The 23,877-nt window shown below is 25.6% G+C and overlaps 1 protein-coding gene across 1 annotated transcript in view; it reads left to right on the forward strand.

The window, feature by feature from the left end:
* The first annotated feature begins 2,350 nt into the window (after positions 1 to 2,350).
* LOC132917323 (serine/threonine-protein kinase pakA-like) overlaps positions 2,351 to 23,877 on the forward strand; it is a 202,294-nt gene continuing 180,767 nt past the window's right edge. The window contains exon 1 of the mRNA XM_060978021.1: positions 2,351 to 2,831. The gene's annotated coding sequence lies outside the window, so the exon portion shown is untranslated. The remainder of the gene's footprint in view (positions 2,832 to 23,877) is intronic.

A 23,877-nucleotide genomic window follows, 5' to 3' on the forward strand; every position in this document is an offset into this window, starting at 1 on the left:
GAATTCAGTTTTATGGTGTACTTATATTTCATACGAACTATACAGTACTAATGTGCCACGTGTAAACGTTAATAACATTATGTTGTATATTATTTCAAATATATGGGGAAAATTCTTATTATTTAGGTTTTCATTCAATTACATTAGTGATTGATATTGTAGTTAACTCACAAAACTACAGATATAAAATCAATCAAGTTCAAATATTTCTGATGTAATATTATTTTATTTTAATAAATACATTGAAAATGAGAAGAGTCGGTAAAGTTCTTAAGTTCTTAGATGGCTTAGATCATATTATAAGGAAACAAAGCTGTTGAAAAAAACTCGTTTTTTCCAAAAATTAATTATTATCCATAGGTTTTATTAATGTCTTGAAATAAATTATATAACAAGATTTCTAATTCAATTTTGTTTGAAACATTATATGAATGAATACAATATAAATATATTTATTGATTACTTAATTACATAATTTAAACTGTAGATTATTATATATTCTAATATACGTCATTTTTAAATGAATTTCTAAAACATTTATTTCTGATATATAACTATAAAATTCTATCATATAAATTTATCTATTATACAGTATTATAAAATATTTAAAACAATATCATCTGCTATAATTTAGTAAACTAATTAATTGATAATTTATAATAAAACAAATTTGGACGTCAAATGCTTTTTTGTAGAACATTCCTATTATAGTATATATCTATTATTATTATCAATGCTGTTATTTAGAGGCCACTGCAGACACATTTTTGTCATACACAAGAACATTGCCTTAATACCAGTGGCACGATAAGAAAAAAACCCCAGAGAGTAGACTTTAAAATCCCTCTCTTTAGTACCCTTCTAGTTATTACAAAAATAAGTGTTTTTCGATAGATCTTTTCAGAAAAAGTACCACTAAATTGAATCGCTTTGCACAAAAAAAAAAAAAAAATAGGGAAGTCACTTCTGCTATATAGTAGGTACCAAGCATTCAATATACTTCACACATTAAATAGGTCATTCTAATGAATGTGTTAAATTTCATTTCAATGACAAATCATTGTATACTATAAAAACGATTTTAAGCGACGAAACGATAGTAAATAATATTTTGTATATTCCAATATGTAATTAAAGAATAATATAAGTTATGGCGAAAACTTCCCTCATAAACTAAATATATTTTTTGAATTACAATAAAATGACTAAATTCGTTTTTGTTCAAATAAATATCAAATTTTGTAAATATGTGATGAAATTTATAATATAAAAATTATTTTATCTTATTTATTATTAAACCTAAGTAATAACTAATGGGGTCTAGATATTTTAGAATTAATATTAAACACAAATATATTTTTTACATAATTCATGACTCATGAGTTACAGATAGATTAAATTTAAAATATAAATCATTGATAGTTAAACACCATATCCTCTTGGAAACACCAATTAATATTTTCATGTTTATATTTTGCAATTAATTTGTATTTAGCAACGTCCTATATATTTTGAACGTAAGACAAAAAATACAAAACCAATTAAATTTATAATTATTTGCGATCCAAATTTAATGTTGTTGTCAATAATAATATAATAGGTCTTACCATTATATAATATTACCAAACGTAAAAATGACACTATTATATTATAATTATTCTATTGTATTGAAAGTTTTAGATTTTAATTTTTTTGATTTCAAAAGAGATGCAATTTAATAATTGCAATTTAACTTGTAAAACAACTTTTAAATTAAAATACTGGAAAAAATAGACAACGGAGCAGCGATGATCTTATCGCCTTTTATATTCGGTAAATTTACTCCAAACGTTATGTCAAAACTGTATCGGATAATAACAACATGTGAAGCGCACCTATATTTTATTATAGTATATATTATATTGGATAATATTATGTATGTATATAAAACAGAGACAATAGTCATGCTTATAGCTGGGTTTCACACTCTTAAACATATGATTTTTTATTTTTTTTTTTACAAAAATCGGAAGTGGCGACGAAAGTATTGTTGTAAATTTCGCTTTTGTTCGCCACACACACACACACACGCGCGCAAAAAAATAAATAATAATAAAAACAATAACAATAACTCGTGTGGCACGACACCCAAAGTTCGGCTACCAAACAGCTTACTTTTTACGCAGACGGAATAATAACATCGCGTAGCACCCGATGATCGGAGCCCTCCGAAGCATCTCGCGTGTCGCATAGAAGAGCGTGCCGGGCGATTAGCGCGAACGCCTGACGCGCTATCTTCGGGGAAAAAAGGGTCGTTCGCCGCCGCCGCCGCCGCTGTCAGGCCTGTCGTTGGTCGCGCGGCGGTTTTTCAAGCACACGTGTTCAGTCGGCCGCCTGCGGAGCATCAACGACGTGCGCGTTCCTCCCGCAGCCGGACACGCCACACGCGCCGGTCAAGTCGCACGGCGGCACGGTCGAGCGCGCGCGCGCGCGCGAAAACGATCGCTTTACACGCACCCGCGAGACACTCGCACCCACGTACAGTTGGTCGCCGCTGTTGTGGTTCGTGATCACCCGACGAAATAGCCAGACCCGTTTGACGATCGACGTCGTTTTTTACGAATTTTTTCAGTTTTTTTTTTTTTTATTTTTTTTCCAAATTCGGCCGCCCTCCCCTTTTCGTCCGACCCCTAACCCTTAAAAAAAACTTTCGCATTGCCCACCGACCCGCCGAGTTCGCGGCCCTCGACCGTTTGTCTCCCGCCGTTCCCGATGGGTTAAGCGCGGCGAATGACCACTGTCACCGCCGCCGTCATCGACATAATTACGATCGTTGCCATCGCGCCAAACACGTGAGTATATATTTTTTACGTCGCAGCAGCATTATTATTATGATTACGATAATTACAGCCATTAAGCGGGTCCGTCGCTCGTTAAACTATGTCGAAATTCCAATAGACGGCGTTTTACTATTTTTCTGTTGGCGGTAAACGAGCACACGCTTTACATAATGTTATATAATTGTACGGACAGACGAGTAAAATATAAGTAGTAACGCACATTAATGATTCTCTGTGTTTCGCCTAATAAATGTGCATAGGTACGCTTAATAATTACGTAGGTAGGTATATTGAATATTGATCATGTCGACCGACGGTGAAGCGAAATGTATTATACCCACTATAGTGTCGAATAAAAATTCACGCGCTCTCAGAAGACACCGTTATACTCACTAAAAGCACTATACCATGTCCAATGAAGCATAAAGGCATTCGCATAATTAAAGTTACCATTATATTATGTATATTATATAGTACTCGAATATTGATTTTTATCTTTGATATGTTATTCAACGCATGTACACCACAATTGGCGAGCGATATCTTTTAAACAATCTTTATTGAAAATAATATCAAAAATGGTAAACATCAAAAAGTCAAAGTTATTTTTACACTTTCACACAACTCATTTCAATTTATAAGGAAACCCGATGTTGTGTATTTAGTGCTTTTAATGCATACATACTTTAGGTGTATATACATTATACATTGTGCAATACCCATTCAAGACTTAAATAAACATACTTAATATTATCAGTGTTTTATATGAGTGAAAACATAGTGTATAATAAATGTAATTTATTTTTAATAATATTTTTTCCAATACGATATTTGTGATCTTCAATATAATTTAAAATTGAACAAATTGCTTGTTTAATTTTTCAAATATGATTTATCCTAATTAATGTTAACAATATTTTAAATCTAACTCAAATAATAATGATTAAAATGTTAATGAATTTATAAACCAAAAAAACTTCAATCAGTTCTGTATTTATAATAATATTAATATAATAAGATATATTAAAAAATAATTTACCTATAGTTATCCTTAAAGATTATAAAGTTTACATATTGATTAAATATTATTTACGTTGTATAAATAAATAAAAGAATAAGAAGAACACGCATTATCTAATAGAGAATATTTATTTTCTATTTAGTTACACTGAGAAATTTGGTATTGAATTAGTAATATTCCTAAATTTAAAGTTCTATACATTTGTAATTATTGCTAAAATATACATTTTCAGTTAATCTTCAATGATTAGCATTTTAATTTTCAACGAGTACCCCATACAGATTAATGATGTTTCAAAAAAACTTTTGTTTCTTATTTTACTCTAGTTAGAACTTATTTTACTAAATCATGGTAATTGTAAAAATAAAATTATAAAGTTAACTTGATAATAATTTTTTTATGAATATTTTTAAATTAAATTTATTATGTATATGTATATGTTGATATTAAAGTTGTTAAATCAATATTATGATAATAATTTAAGACAATATTTGCCTTAAAATACCGTGCAAAAACTTCTAAAAAAAAAAGAAAATAGTTTTATTGTATAATTATTTATAGAAACAAAGTACATTAATAATAATTGAACCTAAATGCATAATATAGATTATGTAAATTAAATTAAATACTTGAATGTAATTTTACGTTACTTCTCTTTTTGGAATTCTTTGTACATTTAATTATAATTACATTTAAATATTATTGAGTTATTAAATGATAATTAATATGACATACTATTTCATGCTGGTCATTAGTAAAACCATAATAATAACCATAATAATGATTTTAATAAGGCTTGTGTGGAAACTACTGAAAACGGTAAAATAATATTATTAGTCTCTAGGGGTGAAAATCATATTGTGTGTACTCGTCCACCAGGCTATGACCCACTCTACAAACTACATTTAAATTAATGAGTTTGTTTAATTTTATGAAATGATTCATACCATGTGTGGAATCATGTGCTGCATTTAGGTGATATTATTATCGTATCAAACAGGTTCATGCACTTACATTTTTCAGTGCATTAAATGATGCATTCAATTTTGCTAAATTTAATCAAGTTTTATAAGTTTGAATAAAATATCTTACGAGAAAAATCATTTGTACAGTAAATAAATAAAATAAAAATTCCCACATAAAAAACTTAAGGGATTCCTAGACGTATGCCACTTTGGGTCAGCGAATGACTACCAATTTCCATATTCGACCTGGTAAAATGGCTAAACTGCCAAGTTTAAGTCATTCTTTTACAATCACGTGCATGATTTAAATTATTCATGCTAGATGATACTTGTTGCACATTTAACGACTCAAAACTGGGTCAAGCTATGTTTTTGTATTCTATAGAAATTGAAACGACAACAAAAATGTTGAATAACATAATTTTTGTTTATTCACTCGATATTTAACTATTATTTAAGTGTATTAAACAGTACAAAGAATGTATTTAAAGAAATATTATATTTTATTTTAAATTATGTTAATCACGCTTATTGATAATTTTTTTCACATACATGATATGATGATATACTGATACACCTAAATACGTTATACTGAATAAACGGTGTATTTTAGTACAAATTTAATAGTTGCTTTAAAAGGATTAAAAAATTAACGGCACTATTAATATTTTTTATTGATAATATAACTTATAACATCATTCAGATTTTATATAAATACGAATATTTGACTAGAATTAAAAATTTAAATGTTATTATATTTGTATTATAGTAATTCAAGATTTTTAATTATACTTTTAAGGTTCATATCTATGGCTTATACGTTATAATCTGTATAAAAAAAAAGTTTTGCTACACAAACATTTAACTTAATTTAATTAGTTATTGAAAACAAAAATAAAATAAATTTACGCTGCTATTATTATTTATGTGATAATATTATAACTATAATCCTTTCAAAAGTAAAAACGTCATAACATTATTAATTTATGTATTACAAAATTTTTTTTTTTTTCGTTGAGTGTTGTAGAAGAATTAATAGACATCCTTAAATTAGTCTTCTTCAATAACAAAACAACAAAATATTTATTTGCATAAGTACACGAGTTAAATAATAATTCGCTGTAAATGCTTGACAAATAGAATCAAACGATTATCACGTTGAGTAATGAGTTTTAATGATAATAGTAGTAGTGTATAGTTGGCGGGGAAGGGATAATATAGTAAAATTGTTTGGTATAATATATATGTTTAATCCATAATTATTGCGAAATGGATATTTCAGTTAGGTCATAAATTATTCCAAAAATTAAATAACTATTTTTAAAATTATCAAAGTTATAAACGAAATTTTTTGATAATACATGTTTTTAATATTTTAGTAATATAATCAATTTCAAATTTACGTATATCTTATAATTAAGTTATTAACTAATTATTATCTTGTTATTTTAGAGTAATAACTAGTATAGCGTTTAATGTTATAATTTATATTGTGTATTTTTAATTTTGTATTATAATTTTAAAATTAATCAAAACAGACTGTAATGTTTAATTAATGTTATGTTATATTTTAACGTATTTTTAATTATATAACATAAATTATATTTTTCACGATTCCATCATTTATGCAAATTGTTAATGGAATGATATAAGTTAAGATTTTATAAATACAAAAAAAAATAAATAATGAAATTAATCGATTTTTAATTAGAGTAGTATTGTTCTTTACCGTGTATTTGTTTGAATAACTTCTATGAAGCTTCGACTTATTCAAAATTATTTACTTTTTTCCATCTAGGGACTTAAAAATATATGGATATTATTCACAAAGGAAAGTTTAATGGTAGATTTGTCTGTTTAATTTTTTTATTAAAATCGTTGTTGTGTTATTATTGGTGAATAATATTAATTTTACATTTGTAAATTAGTTATTTAAATCATAATAAATGTTAAAAAAATAAAAGTAATACTAAATTAAAATTCATATATTTTATTGTTTAAATTATGTAATAAATAAAAACATGAATTATTACTATCAAAAATCTATTTTAATTTTATCTTAATAAGGTAATTATTAAAATGTGATCATATCTTTACCATTTAAAATTTAAAAAAACTATACAATTATAATCAAAGCATACTATTAATTTTTAAAAGAACAATTATAATATTATAGGTTTAATTTATTGATACAATCACTGATTTATAATAAGCTTATATTGATTAAACCAATACTATTCAAAGAAACAAAATTACTGTCTAAAAATGAATGTTAGTACCTAATTATTGTAAATACATTATTTTAAATGAGGGTTACATTATTTTGGTCAAAATATGTTTTAATAGTCCAAAATTTAAAATAATATTAATAGTATAACTTATAAATGTGTTTAAAAAGAATTATTTAAGTAAAACAATTCCTCAAAAAAAAGTACAAACCTCGAATAGAAAAAGCAATTCTTCAACACACATTCGTAGATAAAATTCACTATCGAGAGTTTAAAAAAAAAAAAAAATTCATATTCGTAATACGTATAATATATTTTAATTAACCATGCTTATGCCTTAAAACTTATTTGTTCTATAATCTAGTTAAAGTTTAATTCCTATTTAAACATCTATAATATCCTTTGTCATTTTTGCATATTAATTATATTTTTACAATTTGGCTATAATCACCGAAATCTTAAGAAGATAACTTAATCTTTTTCACACTAGTCAATTTGTTACATAACTATTTTTTATTTAAAGATATTTATAATATTTATGATTTGTATTACATTTCTTCCACATATTTATATATATATATATATATTTATAATTAGCAAAATATGTTTATTTTATTTTTAGAAAAAATATTATTTCATTTTCAAATTATTTTTTTATGAACATGTTTTGCTTCTGAGTTCTGACATTTCCATTGTATATATATTTTTTATTCTTGAGTACCTATATTATACATTGTTTAGAATGATTATGCGAATAATTTCCATTTCACATTATTTTGACTGTTTTAATTTTGTTCAACTGTAATACCATACAAATCCATTTTAATTTTTAGTAAGTAAAAATGACTTCCGGCAATAACGTAATTCCTTTTTGTCAAAGTTACGTTTCATTCATGTTTTTAGATTAAATTACATAGTTAAGTGGGAGTTTATTCGAGAATCTCTGTAATAAAGAAATGTCATGATTTAATTCTATATTTAATATTAAATAACTAAGGATTGGTTATACATTTAATATGTTGAATAATATATAGGTTAATAATAATTTAAATCCAATCGTTATAAATTGAAATATTAAAAGAATAGTACATGCATTACTCATAAAATATATTATAAGTAATTTATAATATTGAAAACTATAAATTTATCATGGCTCATAGCTCTATTATTTTTGATAAAACATTCTTATAATTCTCAAATAAGATGTATAATTATATATACATTATTATTTTATATTTTCTCAATTCTTACATATTATATTATGTGAATCGTAATGGTTCGAAGAAACTGTATTTAAAATTAAATCTTGTATTAGAGTTGCATCATATCGATGTGTATTCGCATCAACAACTAATTATAATAATGACACTATAATAAATAAAAGTAAATCTTTCCAAGCTTATTTATTCCACCAAAAACCATATTAAATTTAAGATTTGTACAGAATAGTTATACTATCGCATGAAGTTATTAATGAATTATAAATACAATGAGGGAATGCTTATAAAACAAATGTGATAATTCAACGATCTATAGTTATTGTGATTATGCATATCTCGTTGAAGGTTATCGTGGCGAACAGTCAAAGGTACGTTCTTCCTCGAGAGTACACTCACAAATTGGGAATTTCCATCTCCTAATTTATGATGATGAAATTAGTATAGGTTGTTAGTGTTGAACCATACCGTAAATTCGCTCATTATTAACATTACACCAACATTTTACGTTAATGCTTCGTAGATAACATCAAGGAAACATCTTATATAACAAATTTAAAGCTTGTCGCCAATTATAACTGCTATAATATTATAGACAGTTTGAAACCAAATACCAAATGTACATTATTATTAATATCTGTACACAATTAATCTAATTATTATCCTACTGTGTAACGCGACAGTCTGGATGATTAATAGCAAAATTTCCATAACGATTTTGGGTAGATTAATAACGTACATTATTTCATATTCGTTTTATAGTTATTGGCAGTGTCATTATTTTAATAGATTTTGTAAATATTGCATAACTGATACGATAAATATAAACTAAAAGCTAAAAACAAATATCTCCGTTTATATTGATTTATTACATTTCTTGTACCGTATTTGATAGGCATAATTAAAAACAATAAGAAAAAATCAATGTGGCTTATTTGAATAACATTTATATTAGATCCAAAAATGTTTTAAACGGAATGCAAACCTCAAAAAAGTTATCTCTTCATATTAATATTAATAAGTTATACAAAACATACATAACCATTGGCATTAACTGTAGTTAAGCCAAAACAACAAACTCATGGAAATTATATCAATTATACATTCCTGTCGAGTTTTAATCTTATTAAAATGCCAGGAAGTAATAATCAACAAGTTTCAAATTTAACACGCGTGGTGGTCCCAAATATATCTTAAAAAAAAACACGGAAGAAGCAATTGTCAAACTTCTAAAAAAAAACTCCATTGGTTAAAAATTAAAATCCTAATATTATTTTTTCGTAACCATATATTATATACCTAAAAAAAAACACTTTTCATAGAGTTTGCGTGAACTAGCAGTTATTAAGTTAATTTAGTAAGTTCTGAAAATAATAGCAATTATCGACGTTTTTAAATACTCTTGAATCTAAAGAAGTCTAAGTAGATAAATACTTACATAGTATTCTATTTGAAACATTTAATTATTTTAAACAAACGACTCACGTTATTTATTATTAAAAAATCCTTTGTAAGGCAAAAAATGGTGTTGCGTAAATATTCCCATTTTTCTACTTTTTTATTTTATTAATTTTCTCAGTTATTTAAAAAGTATTGTGAATTTTATATTGTTTTCTGAAAAAAAAACTAAAAAATAATTACAAGACAATTATAGGAAACTGGCCTCGGTTATAAAGATTAAATAACTTTTTTTACAAACAGTTTTCTCTAAAAGGGATCTTCAAACACAATAGAAATAAAAACTTTAAAGTTATTTTATTTGTACTTTTAATCTATTCGTATATTTATTAATCTACTTATAATTGTATTCGGTAATAATCTAACATATAATATTATGGTGAGTCATTATATAGTATAATATGTTTCGTCGATGGTAACTAATAAATAATCCGTACTATGTTTTTTTTTTAAATTGTACGTACAAAACTATTCTTGAAAATATTATACACAATTATTATTGATATAATGTCTTTTTGTATATTTGTAATTGTAATAATAACATTATAAAAATATTAGTTAGTTTTCTAAGAATATAAAATATACAAAAAAAATGTAGTTATAAGCCCACTTACCTGCGACGATTTCTTTAATCATAATATTTTAACTAAATGTATTGTTTAATTATCGAGTTAAATACGATAACATTTAATGAATATAAATTAATTTTAAGGAGGTATACTAATAGGTAAAAAATAAAAATAAATATATATATTTTTTTATTACAAAATTATAATACTCGTAGTTATATTCGACATATTATTATTTAAATATAAATATGTGTATAATACTTAAGTCTTTAGATGGATCATATTTTTTGAGAGAAGAAGTCATTAAAAATTTAAAAAAAAACCCTTATCGTGTATTTTATTATTCGTTTAAGCATGTTTTTACTTAATTTATTCAGTGCATATTACAGAAATCAAAATGTATCGTTAACTCAAGATTAATATTTTTAAGAAAGTTATATAAATATTCTAACCATCATTATTTAACTATTAAAAGTTGTTCACGCTCGAAAGAATACTAATTATTTCCAAACTGGAGCTTTTGAACCTGACTTAATTAAAGTTAAAAGTTTTGATAAATTAATTATAATAATATATACACTGTTATAACATAAAATGTGTATAAGCATCATTTGTATAAGATATACCTATTTTGGCGCTCCAGTCCAAATCCTATATTGATGGTCATTGATAAAATTAATCAAACATATTCGAAACTAAGGGAGTTGTCGTTAACTTATCGGTCTAGACAAATACACTTTCATATAAATAACCAATGCTTTTTTGTAAGTGTAAAATTTAGTTGACTTTCAACTCAATAAAAACTTTGAACTGAGCATTATGTTCGTCCGTACAACATATAATAAAAGTTAACTCGTTCATTCGTATTTAGGTCAGTACAAGGATAATGGGAATTTTAGGAAATGTGTCATACCACGCTATATAATGATGTTCTTACACTTTACTGGATCAATACAGAATTCTACATTTCAAACGATCTTTGTTTATTTTTGCGTCTAAAACTGAATTGATATTATTATACAATAAACAATAAATATTAGGTATTTTAATTAACGGTTAACAGATTTTTGATTATTTTAAATTACATTTTTAGTTTAACATACATTTTAATAATTTATTGAATATTAAAAAAAAATTTAACTGATTTATGTTATTTTAATATTTTATATTAAATTTTATATTAATTTATCATAATAAGGCTATATAATATTATTATACAATTAAATAGTTCAGTTTACTGGGAATATTTCAACCATGCCATTACAAAAGTATTTTAAAACAAATAATAGTATAAAATAACTATATTCTAAAAGTATAAAAGCATACCATAAAATGTATAGTAATATTATTATATGTGTGGACTCTTAATAACCACTACCTCTATCTATAATATACTTATATTATATTCTTTGGAAAAAAAAGATGATCTAAAAAAATTCTCAAAAATCTGAGTACCTACAACTATCATAATATTTTGTATTCTTTTACATAAATTAATAATAAACTGATAAATTAATTTAATATTATATAAGATTGATATTTATGTAAAATATTGAAATAAAAATAAAAGCATTCAAAACGTTGACGTTTTTTTAATTTAAAATTAAATTTATAACTTTACAAGTTTCTGCGAACCTATCATACACGGTATATGCTACGGTGAAAAATAATAATTAAGTATAACAAATGATTTACTTTTTTTTTATATTTTCAAGTTTTTTTTATACAATTTATATACCAAGAAAGTTTAATCAATTATTAATCACTCATAAACACTTACTCCAGTGTGTTGTATATACAATTTTCATTCGTCTTTATTCAGCGTGTAAGTAAAATTATAAGTTCTTAAAAAAGGAAAAATCATAAATATGTATATACATTTATTTAGATACAAATGCAACATTTAAAAAACATTTCATAATCAAATAAATGTCAACGCATGGTATTTAGGTTTTATTAGGTAGCAAAACGACACCTTACAATGAGGAAACTGTTATGTGAATGTACACATGGAATATGATATTACAAATTTAACTTAAAGTTTATATTATATCTACGTGGACAATCGAACTCATAATTTGCACTATGACACAAAGTTCGAGCTATCCAAGTATTACTTTTGACAGCCAACTCGGATTGAGACCGAATTTATGAGGGTATTACGAACTTTATAGATCAGTAACTACTTCTACTTTTTGTTTCGAGTATACTTTTGTCGACAAAAAAACAAATTATGCAGTATAAATTATAAAGTACATCTAATTGGCGATAAATATAAATTTGTTTTATTCTTTATATAAGTACATAATATCTATGTATATACTAGATATTGTATACGAACATAATAAACGGTATTTTTCAGTGTAGATTTTATTAAATTGTATTTATTTTTCCTTTTCATATTTTAGATGAAAACTGAATATTTTTGCATATTTCGACAGAATATTATGATACTTTTTCATATTGAAGTAAAATTAAATTATATACTATTAAAGTCTAATAAAGGTGTAAAATAATATGTTATGAGTAAAAAAATTTTATAATAGACCACGGACCAATCGTTTATTGGTAAACTTATCGTTTTTTCTAAATTTTTATAATTTTTATTAGGAAGAGATTTTTTTTTCTGATGATTTGTTTTTCGTTGAGAAAACTTAATTATTTAACATCAAATATTTCAATACATGTAATAATTATAATCAATATTATTATACTTAACTTAAATAACAATTTACCTATAAATTTTAAATTTGAGTAAAAGCTAAATATAAATTGGAACTAAGATATAAATAAACCCATTGTAACTAAGCTAGAAAAGTTATTAATTTGAATTCAAATTAATTCATAACAAAATTAGGCACAAGGGGGTATAGTGCCTAGTGTTGAGATTTGAAAAGAAAATCTCTAAGTGTTAAAATAAATTTTGCAATATCTACCATAAGATAGTAATTTAGTAAAATATCAACAAAATTAAAAAAGATATACTTCATTCTTCAAATTCCTAAAAATTAATTATCATTAAAAACAAAAATAAATCAAATTAAATATGTTCAAGCATAAACCCAAATCATAATTTATCTACTTGTAACTGAAACCTTTAACCTATCAAAATCAATATTTAATTTTTTTCTAAATTAATTTGTTTTTTAATTTATTTGGAGATAATATTATTGAAAATATTAAATATCTTATGAAAAAAAAAAACCAAGAATTTTTCAATCAAGGATTTTATAATTATGTCCACTAATTTAGTAAAATTTAAAACTTAATATAACAATATCATATATAATATAATATACTTAAATATGTAAATATATAAATATAAAAATATGTTCACTGGTTTAAATTAATAAAGTTAAAATCGATTCTCGTGTTCGAAAGACATTTTCAAAGTTCTTCTATTGTGTACACACGTCAGTGGATCAGCAATATAAAATACCAGTCCCAAAAATAAAGTATACACTATAAATATTACAAAGAAATTCGCTAAGCGTATAATTCAACCCCGTGGCCCGATCACTGTGTCGTTTAATTATGAATTATTAAAATTCTAAATTTTGACATTTTTATGTATACATAAATAATTGCATATTTTCAAACACTAAGATTTTTATCTTTTATCAAGTTATAAATTATTTTTATGCATAAAAAATAGCAGTTAAAAAAAAATATCAGAATAGATAAAAGTCATAGTTCTTATTTTTTAATGCATTTAATGTTCAATTTTTAACAAAATAAATTAGTTATTATGGTAAAAATAAAGGATTTTTTACTTACAAAATAACATTTCCGTTGCGTTTTTCTCTGTTATCTTATTGTAAATGGCAGAATGAATGATTTTTAATAAGAGTTACCGATGTTTTCTATTTATATTCCATATTGTCTATAATAATATAAATATATTTTATCCTAGAATAGCTTTTGACTAAAATAAATGTGAATTAAAAAAAATCATCCATCTAATAATTTTATCTAAAAAATAATCATCCCTCTAGATTTTAATTTGTAAAAAAAAAGGTCAGTATCAAACTCAAAATTTTTAAATGTCATAAAAAAATCTAAGTATTTGATCAAATTAAACATTGAAAATTAAAAATTGTAAATATCAGAATTTGAATAAATGCATAACCAAACATGTATGAATCATGAGATTTAATATGAGATTAACGAACCGTTGTCGATAAATAATCAAATACCTCGTATCGAAACCATTATAGACAAATATAATGCCGATTAAAATTATGAGGAAAATATAATATCAAATTTTCTAGAAATGCTTGATTATACAACGCATACGAGTGCATACCGATAAGTGCATACGATGTGATTATGATATTGGTAAATCCGTATTTAATAACATGTGAATATAATTACAACTTTAATATCAGAGAGATAAAAGTAATGTTCCATCATAATATTATTACGGAAACTTTTTTGAACAATGCACCGATATCGTTGCAGAAACTTTTTTTAACAACTCGCCAATATCATTATTAACGTTGGCAAGTACAATTACTGTAGGCGTGAACTGCCGTAAAGAGTGAGTGCATCGGCGTGAAGTGGTCAAAGGAAAACCTTTATTCGTTTCCGGTCGGCGGATAACGTTCAGTTACCAATTGAAAAAAAAAAATCCTCACTAAAACTAACGAATGAGTGGCTGGTGGCTTTTTCCACGCTAAAACGCTTCCGGATGGTCTTAGGCAATACGCGCCCGTCCCAAAGTCCTTTCAGTCAGTACAGGGTTTTTTTTTTTTTACACCAATATATTTGTTAGTTATATATACTCTAAAGATAAATTACTTTTTGGGGACTTTTCTAAAAACTTTTATACTATTGGTTATAGAACGTACAATTTACATTAATTTTATTTATAATCGCCGTTCAAGCACAGAAGCGCTTAGTTAACCAGTACCAATTCGTGGTATATCCCATGACACAAACAACCACAATAATTATACATAGCCTTTGTACGCCATGTCAAACGCACAATTAATCAATCGCGATTGAAACATTAACATTTTTAGAGTACAATAATTTCGTTTTAGAATATGTGACGATTAAAACATAACGTACCGTTTGTATACTGGCGTAATAATTATTGCGTTAAAAAAAAATCACCAAAATATTATTGAAATTATTTCAAATAGTAAGTATTTTAGTCGTATAACTCGACAGCAGTTCACCTCAAACGGCTTAAACTACTCTCTTCTACCGTAAATCGTGTATCTTCTGCAACATAAAATATAGTTAATTACTATTATAATTTATTACTATATAATACGTATTATATATATATATAGTATATATGCAATATCATACCGTTTGTCACGTTTCGCGCTCACCGCAGCCCACGGGCATCGGCCGGGGTGACGCCATCTTTATTTCGTCGTCCGTCATGCTCGATTATAATAACAAAACAGTATTATAGTCCGCGATCGCTGAACCTGCAGGGTCGGCCAAGGATCTAGGATCAATCCTCTCCGTGTCTCGCGCTCTGGCGTCTACACTCGTCCGCCGCCGCCGTCGGAGCAGATTCGTTCGTCGACGACACCAACGACGCAGGTTATTAATTACGAAGCAATTTAAACGCGCTCGCATTAGTTTTTGGTAAACGGTCTCTCGCTCGCACGGTGGCCTCATTGCTCGCGTATAATAATTAATTTCGGCTGTCATTCGGGGGGGGGGGGGAGGGGCCGCCGTGTCCGTGTACAATTCGCTACTCCGTAGTCGTGACACACTGCTAACTACGAGACGCAACACGAACATGCTCACCTTGCAGTCTCGGACCTCGCCGAGCATGACCTCGTTATCTGGTCTCAAAATATATTCGAGATTTCAATTATTATTATTTATAACAGCCCACGCGCTCTACGTACGTGTGTTTTTTATTTACAACTTGTATAATAATAATGCGATGTCCAGTACTGAGACAATATATCATTTTAATCGATACTAACGCATCGATAAAAATATTATAGCTACGATTGTGACTTAGACGATCGGATGATACTATGTCGTCGGTATACTTAATACTATCGTTTTAAAATAATTTTGCGTAATCACTGACACCGATTCCGACGTGCAGTATAATAACTCGGACATTTGACGATTATACTAAAACGCGTGTTCATTTTTTATTTTTATTACATCACAATACGATTGTACATACTAAATTTATTTATTACGTATTCGAGTAGGCAAATAGTTTGAAAAAAATAAAAATGATAATATAATATGCATATTGCAGTTTTTCTGGATTTTGCGTGGGTAGTGGAAGGGAAATTAAATTTGCGTACACCGCCAGATTAGACTTTCCACCCCGCACACTCCAAACGGTACTTATGACCTCGATATTACATTTTAGTGTCCGATAAGCACACACGCCATCGATGTGTTTTTGCGACAATAACGCCATCGTGTATAATACAATGTAATATATTGCAATCGCTTCACCCAACACCTACCCCTTTTACCGATGTTTGTGTGTGTGCGCGCGCTTACGATTGAGCTGTCCAAAACGCGTTTGTTTGTCCGATGTACATGATAACGATATACCGTAAACAAACGTAGCGAACTCACGCGAACGTTCAATAAACTCGCATTATCATATTATTGTTTATAGTGTCGACCCGATCACGTACTGTTTACCAACTGACAGAGACGTACTATATTATAAAGTTGCTTTAGCTGCGAGTTAAAAATATTTCAATCGGTCACGTCGCGGTAACAACTTTTCGTGGCGGTTACCGAAAAAGACTATTCGTTGTAGTATACATATATATATATATATATATATATATATATATATTAATCATAAACTGTCGAAAGTATAATAATAATATCTTTTAAAAAAAAAAAAACCACCTAGTCCATGTCATACTATACTAGTATACTATTATTGATATACATATAGAAAACGGCATTCGTATATATTTAAACAAGAATTCCATCAAGTAAGAATTTCATTATTATTGACGTATATATTTTATATATTTTATAAACAGCTCAAGGCGGTGAACATAAGAAAAATTCCGTTGAAGTTTTTAAACGTTAAATGATTCACAAATATCTCTAGCTTGTTCGATACAAAGAAAAAACTTTTTATTTTTTAAGATTCCTTTAAACGCTTGAAAATATGTTGTAAAAAAGTATATTCATTACGTGTTTTTTTGATAACTAACAAAGTTAAAGTTTTACAGCTCAGCAGAAAAGTTTACTGATATAATTGTGATAATACATAACAAATACAAATAGTAAAAGCCCTAGATTTAATTTATTTAATCAAGTGTATAGAAAAAGTTAATTTTAATAAATTGTTTATAGTATTTTTAAGAGATAATTTTTCATTTTCTCTGGTGATTTGTCCATATTATATATTATATTATATAGTTATAAGAAGTGACTACTGAAAATTGATATGCAATATAAATTTTATCCGTATGTTCGTGGTACACTTAGCGCATATCCACTTGGTTTTTCAGAGATTAATAATTGATCGTAATATAGTGAGTAAAGTGAAGGTTAACAGATTAACTTCCCAACAGTGTCAACAATGAACGACCTCTCCGTCTTAATAACAATATGACACTATATTATGCAATTAATATGAAAACTCGAAATTAAAAACAGTAGTTTCTAGGATCTTAAATAATTGAAGTAGAGAATAAATTCTTAGGTTAATTTAATATCCATTAAAGTCGTTTTTCAATAAAATAATACTACATGACGAGTTGGAACTTAAAATAATTACTTATATTTCGCAGAAGTGAAAAAATCATAAACCAAGTAAAACGACAGGGTATTAAAACAATAAAATAGATATTTTGATCTTGAAAATATATGTTCGGTAGTATTATTGCATTGAAAAAATTACTTATTAATTTAAATTAAACGTTATTGATGGTACATGTCTACAAACATAATTTTCATTAAACAGATTATTATAAATAATATATATATGTAAAAACCTAACAAATGATAAACACCAATTAAACTCAAGATATCGGAAAACGTACAATTTAGAATTTTCAACACCTGAAAAATGAATTTTTTATTAAATTCAATATTTTAATTAAAGTTTGGTGAATGTATATTATTTTAATTACCTGAAACAATTATAATACAAATGTATATAATATGTTTTATAGCAATTCAAATAGTTTAACCAAAATGTATACGCAATTGTAATTTATAACATCAATACTATATTATAATATTACACGGACACGGTATAAGTAAATTTTAAATAAATTTATAATAATAATTTTTATACATGTTTACAATATTATCAATATTAATGTATAGATGACTCAGCTATACGAATAATATTATAATTATAGGTGTACATTTAATAGGTATCGTTCTAAATGTACAACAGTTTAAATTTATTATGGTTTAATAATAGCACGAACATTCGTTTAGAATTTTACAATATTTTAAAAAGCCATAAATCGAACTAAATAAATGTAGAAAAAATAGGAATTAATGTGATCCATATCACTCGTTTGGAGTTATATACTATATGGTTACTTGTTCAAAAATTACATACTATGTTTATACATTAAAAATACACTACACACACGATAAATGTATATATATATTTAAACTATATGATTATAATTTCACTATAAACGTGAAAAATAAGATTTTTCTATTGGGATATTTTTCATCGTGCTTTAAAATGAAATGTTTTGTATGATAAACTTATATACATATAATATGTGGACAATACATAATTATTTTAAATATAATTACACTCAACTATAATGTTTCCGTAATGATAGAAATAATTTTGTGGTTTGAGAATGATTTTGAACATGTGTTGCAACAATCGACTGTGATTTGTAACTACTGGCTAGTTATATTGCTTGTACAGACCTAATGTTATTATATACACGAACAAAACATTTTACACGTAATCAAAGTTCAAATGGCTTTTATAGATTATCAGTTTTGATAAAATACGTTACGACAAATAGATTACCTACTTTTCGCGTGCTAACAACGTCCTGCGTAAAAGTCGACGTTGGGCGCGAAAGGGGTTAGATAGCAGTGCGACGTATTGATTGCGGTTTTTGTGAGCTTCGACAACTAAAGACCATTGCTAATATTCAATAACGTTTGGTGCGCGTCACGTTCATTGACATCTATAAATGATAAAACTGTGTAGTTAATGATGAACGATTGTATTTTTTTTTTATTATTATTAAAATGTTTTATATATTAAATAAAATAATTCTTTATGTATTTTCCACCATAATAATAATATGATATTAATATATTATAATTTAGTAATTTACAATTATTCCTAAACTATAATAACATGACTTGTGTTATATTATCTTTTAATATTAATAATTGTTAGAAAATGTTCCAATTACTTCCATTAGTTCAAAAATGCATTATATTGTTTCATAAAAAAAAAAATAAAAATATTTTTGATAGTTTTTATTTTCAAAAGATACGTATTACTAATTGTTTATTCAAATGTCTAGACACATTTAGTAAGTAATAAACTATACAATTACATAATATAGTGAAGAGTAACCGTGAATTATATTTTAAATCTTTTGTTCTACTACTCATAATAATGTAGCAGGTTGTTCATTTATATTCATTATATTCAATTATTAAAATTAAAATTGTATTAATTGCTGAATTGTTTTTTTTTTTAACACCAAAAATATGTATTTATGCAAATAATTATATATAAACCTAAAACTGTTTAATTTCAATTAATAAATATTCTTAAATATATTGTATATTATTTATTTATTATTTAATATAATTGTATATTTTATTTATACATTTTTTTTCTGATCAACTATAAATAAAAAATAAAAAATCAGGCTACCAAAACAAATAAAACAAAAAAGTTACAACAAAAATTCAACACAATTATTTGTGTTTGAAAATAAACATTTTATTAAGGTGTAGTTATTATACACGACTAAATAGTTGAATTTATTAACTATTTAGGTCCAATAATATGATTTTTAGACATTTCAGAGTTTTACATTTGTAATTATTATTGAATAACCTATACACAATAAAACTGTTTATGAATAATTTGTGTATTGTGTGTAAAAAAATATTGATTTAATTTTCATACTTTAATACAATGCATTTTAAAATGCAATCATGTATTCAAAAGTTACCCAGAACTGATGTTTGTCGTGGACATATTCTATAACTTTATATACCTGTCTATAATTTAAATGGACTGATTACATAACAATATTGTGCTCAAATTACTAAATGTAATATTCTAATTGTTTATGTTTAACACTTAAGGATAAACGGTAAACAAATACGACAGTATATAAACAGTTAAGAGATATTACATTTGGTTGAGTAGATTGAGGGGAATGATAAATTTGACGGTGGTGGAGATAAATCGGGGTTTTGATTGAACGATACGGTCAGTGATTCCGGAAGTTTAGAATTTTCTCTTTCCTGGGAATATATGCTGCATTTGGTGAACATATACTTAATGTTCACACGAACTCCACAGAAATTGAATACTGGGATGTTACACTTTGTGTTGAAGCTATTTGGTTTGATTTCATGAAGTTTAGTGGAATGATAAAACCTTTTTTGGCTAGTTTCTACCATGTAACTAGATTACTATTTTTTATTATTATTAAGGTAAGTAAATTACCTCTGAGTGTGAATATGTAACAAATAAATATATCTTTGTAGATATATATGTATTTTTGGTGACCTGATCGTAGTGTCTGTTGAATTTTATATTAGAGTAGATTAGAATTCAAGATATTTTAGTTTTTAAGTTATAAGTATAATAGAACATGCAAATACAATTTTGAATATATAGACTGATATTAATATATGAAGTGTCTTATACATTGTTGAAAATTTTGGTTGCACTAAGTTTATGAAAATGATTGTATATTTAAGATTATGGTTTTTAAAAAAAATTAAGATTGAAATAAATATAACAGCATTGGTATAAAAGACCACATATTTAACGTTAACAATTATTTAAGTATTTACACATTTTCTTAATAATAAGTAAATAACTGAATAATTTAATTAGTATAACAATATGATTATTTACAAAAAAATTCGAAAATTATAATAATAAAAATAAAAATTTACCAACGTATTGTAATACCAAAATTAAAATAAATGACTAGTAGATATATCAAAAAAACATATCACAAAATATACTTAGTGATATAGAATGACGGACCGTCTCAACTCAGAATCGTTTTCGTATATTATGATATATCATTAAATTTAAATTTAACATACCCATAATAATGATGTATTCGAAAATAACTAATATACATCAGATCGGTAATCACTTGCTTACATTTTTTCAAACACAGCGATATTTAAATTAATATGCAAGTACACGTATAAAACAATAACTTAAATAAAAAATATTAAACACATGGTAAAAATGATTAAATGACTAAAAGTCTTTTTATTATATTTTAAGTTATTAATGTGTTTGATCATACTTTGGGAAAATATAAATACACTTTTTTAATTTTTAGATACTTTTATTAAAATGCCTAGATATTTATTTATGAAATTCAAATTATGTTTCATCTATTTAACTAACAGAACCCTCGTAATTATGATTAAATGTATACATAAAACAATGTCAGATCGATACTTTGAAAATGCTATACACTTATCACGGTTGTACAAAATTAAATTAATTTCTAATTTCTCTCCAAGAGTATTATGATTAGGTACATTTAAATGCTTACTAACAGTAATATTGTTGTAGTGAAGCAGTATTAAATATTTCGTTACATAATAAAATTGGTTCTACTTAGTTTTAGAAATGTTATGCTTAGTTTACGAGAATTTATAGTTTGTAAACTTTTGTAAAATTAACATTAAATGTTCGATACATACATTTGTTTTTGACAACATGTAACACTATTAAAGTACTCGTACGTACGAATAAATTAAAAAATTAAAATAATGTCTTATCGTAATAATCATATTGTGACTATGGATCATTCAAAACTACCACTGTAATAATAATATTATAAAATATCCACTGTTAATAATTTTATAGTACAAATCAGAAGACAAGACATATATAAACCATATCAAAAATATTTTAAATAAAAATAAAAATAAACAGTGTATGAACTAAAAAAAGTACTTCTGCTGTTAGTTAAAAAATCTGAGATAACAAACTTAGAGGACTAATTTATGTAAATATTTTAAAAGTTAGGATATTCATTTCCATTCATATATTATGAAAGTTATAAAGTTTACAGGCTGCTTGCTGGAGTTGAGTAGAAGAGTTTATAATATTATATAGTAGAAAAGTACAACGATGTACGAAGACAAACATTATGACATCCTGTATATCGTATATTATGTATAATTATATAACAGTGAGTTTTAGTTTAATAATATTATGAAAAGATCAATAAAAATATTTTTTTTTGTTTCCATCGCACATAAAAGTTTAAAGTTTTCTTTTAGTCTTGTAATGTATTAACTGAGAATTATTTAATTTTTTGGTGACTTATGTCATATACATATAAGACGTCTAATTTATTTACAATTTCGTAGTTATTGGGATCCAAATATTTAATTCAAATATTACTATATAAATCAAATATCGTGCATATTGTGAACGAATATTATGTTTTTTAGCAATTAAATAAATAATTAGTATGTTTTAATTTATAATTTATATAAAGTCAAATACATATATTACGAATTATACTCTCAGTTATTTGGATAAAATATTTAACAAGAATATTAATTCATGCTATCAAGTTACTCGATGTTATCACTTAAAAGCATAAACACGATATGTTACGTGTTATAGTATCTTAACTCATGGTGTTCATGAATCAAACAAATCAACTATTTCAACTTTATTCTGTTACATACGCGTGCATATTAATATGACGTGTTTCATTATAATTCCCAATGTTAGAATCCACATGTATTACTCGTTCGTTACAATAAACTTTTAACAATTGTATTTTTATTCGTATTAAATTTAACTTTTGTTTGAGGCCGGTGAAATAATTTTAAAAATATAATTAATTTTAAAACACCAAAACATATGACAAATTTATTCTGCTGTTATAACACGGAAACTTCAGTATCACATGCACTCATGATTATAAAATAAGGATATTTTTTATTTAAACATAATATCCGCCATTGTGTACAGAGTTTTGAATGTAAGGAGAATTATTTTTCGGCGAGTAAAATTAAATAGAGGATTAAAACTATTCAGTTTTCCTGGTCCGAATAATCTGCATTATACATTTATATATGATTTGAAGATTTCAAAATGTCAGCCCGTTGATCCTTATTATTCAATGTTAAAAACTCAAACAACAATGGGTTATAATATAATATAACCATAGATACGAAAATGTGCACTAAACAAGCCATGCATAAATATATACAACATAATTTCAAAATTTAATATCTATGGCTCGAGGCAGTTTTTACCTATGAAAGCCATCTGTGTACTATCTACATAAAATATTTAAAATAGCTCATATCAAGTCTAATAACACATTAAAACATAATAGAATAAAATCATTTGTATCATTATTATCGATAAACACGAAATGGATAA

The sequence above is a fragment of the Rhopalosiphum padi genome, chromosome 1 (assembly GCF_020882245.1).
Source record: "Rhopalosiphum padi isolate XX-2018 chromosome 1, ASM2088224v1, whole genome shotgun sequence".
NCBI classification, from domain to species: Eukaryota; Metazoa; Arthropoda; class Insecta; order Hemiptera; family Aphididae; genus Rhopalosiphum; species Rhopalosiphum padi.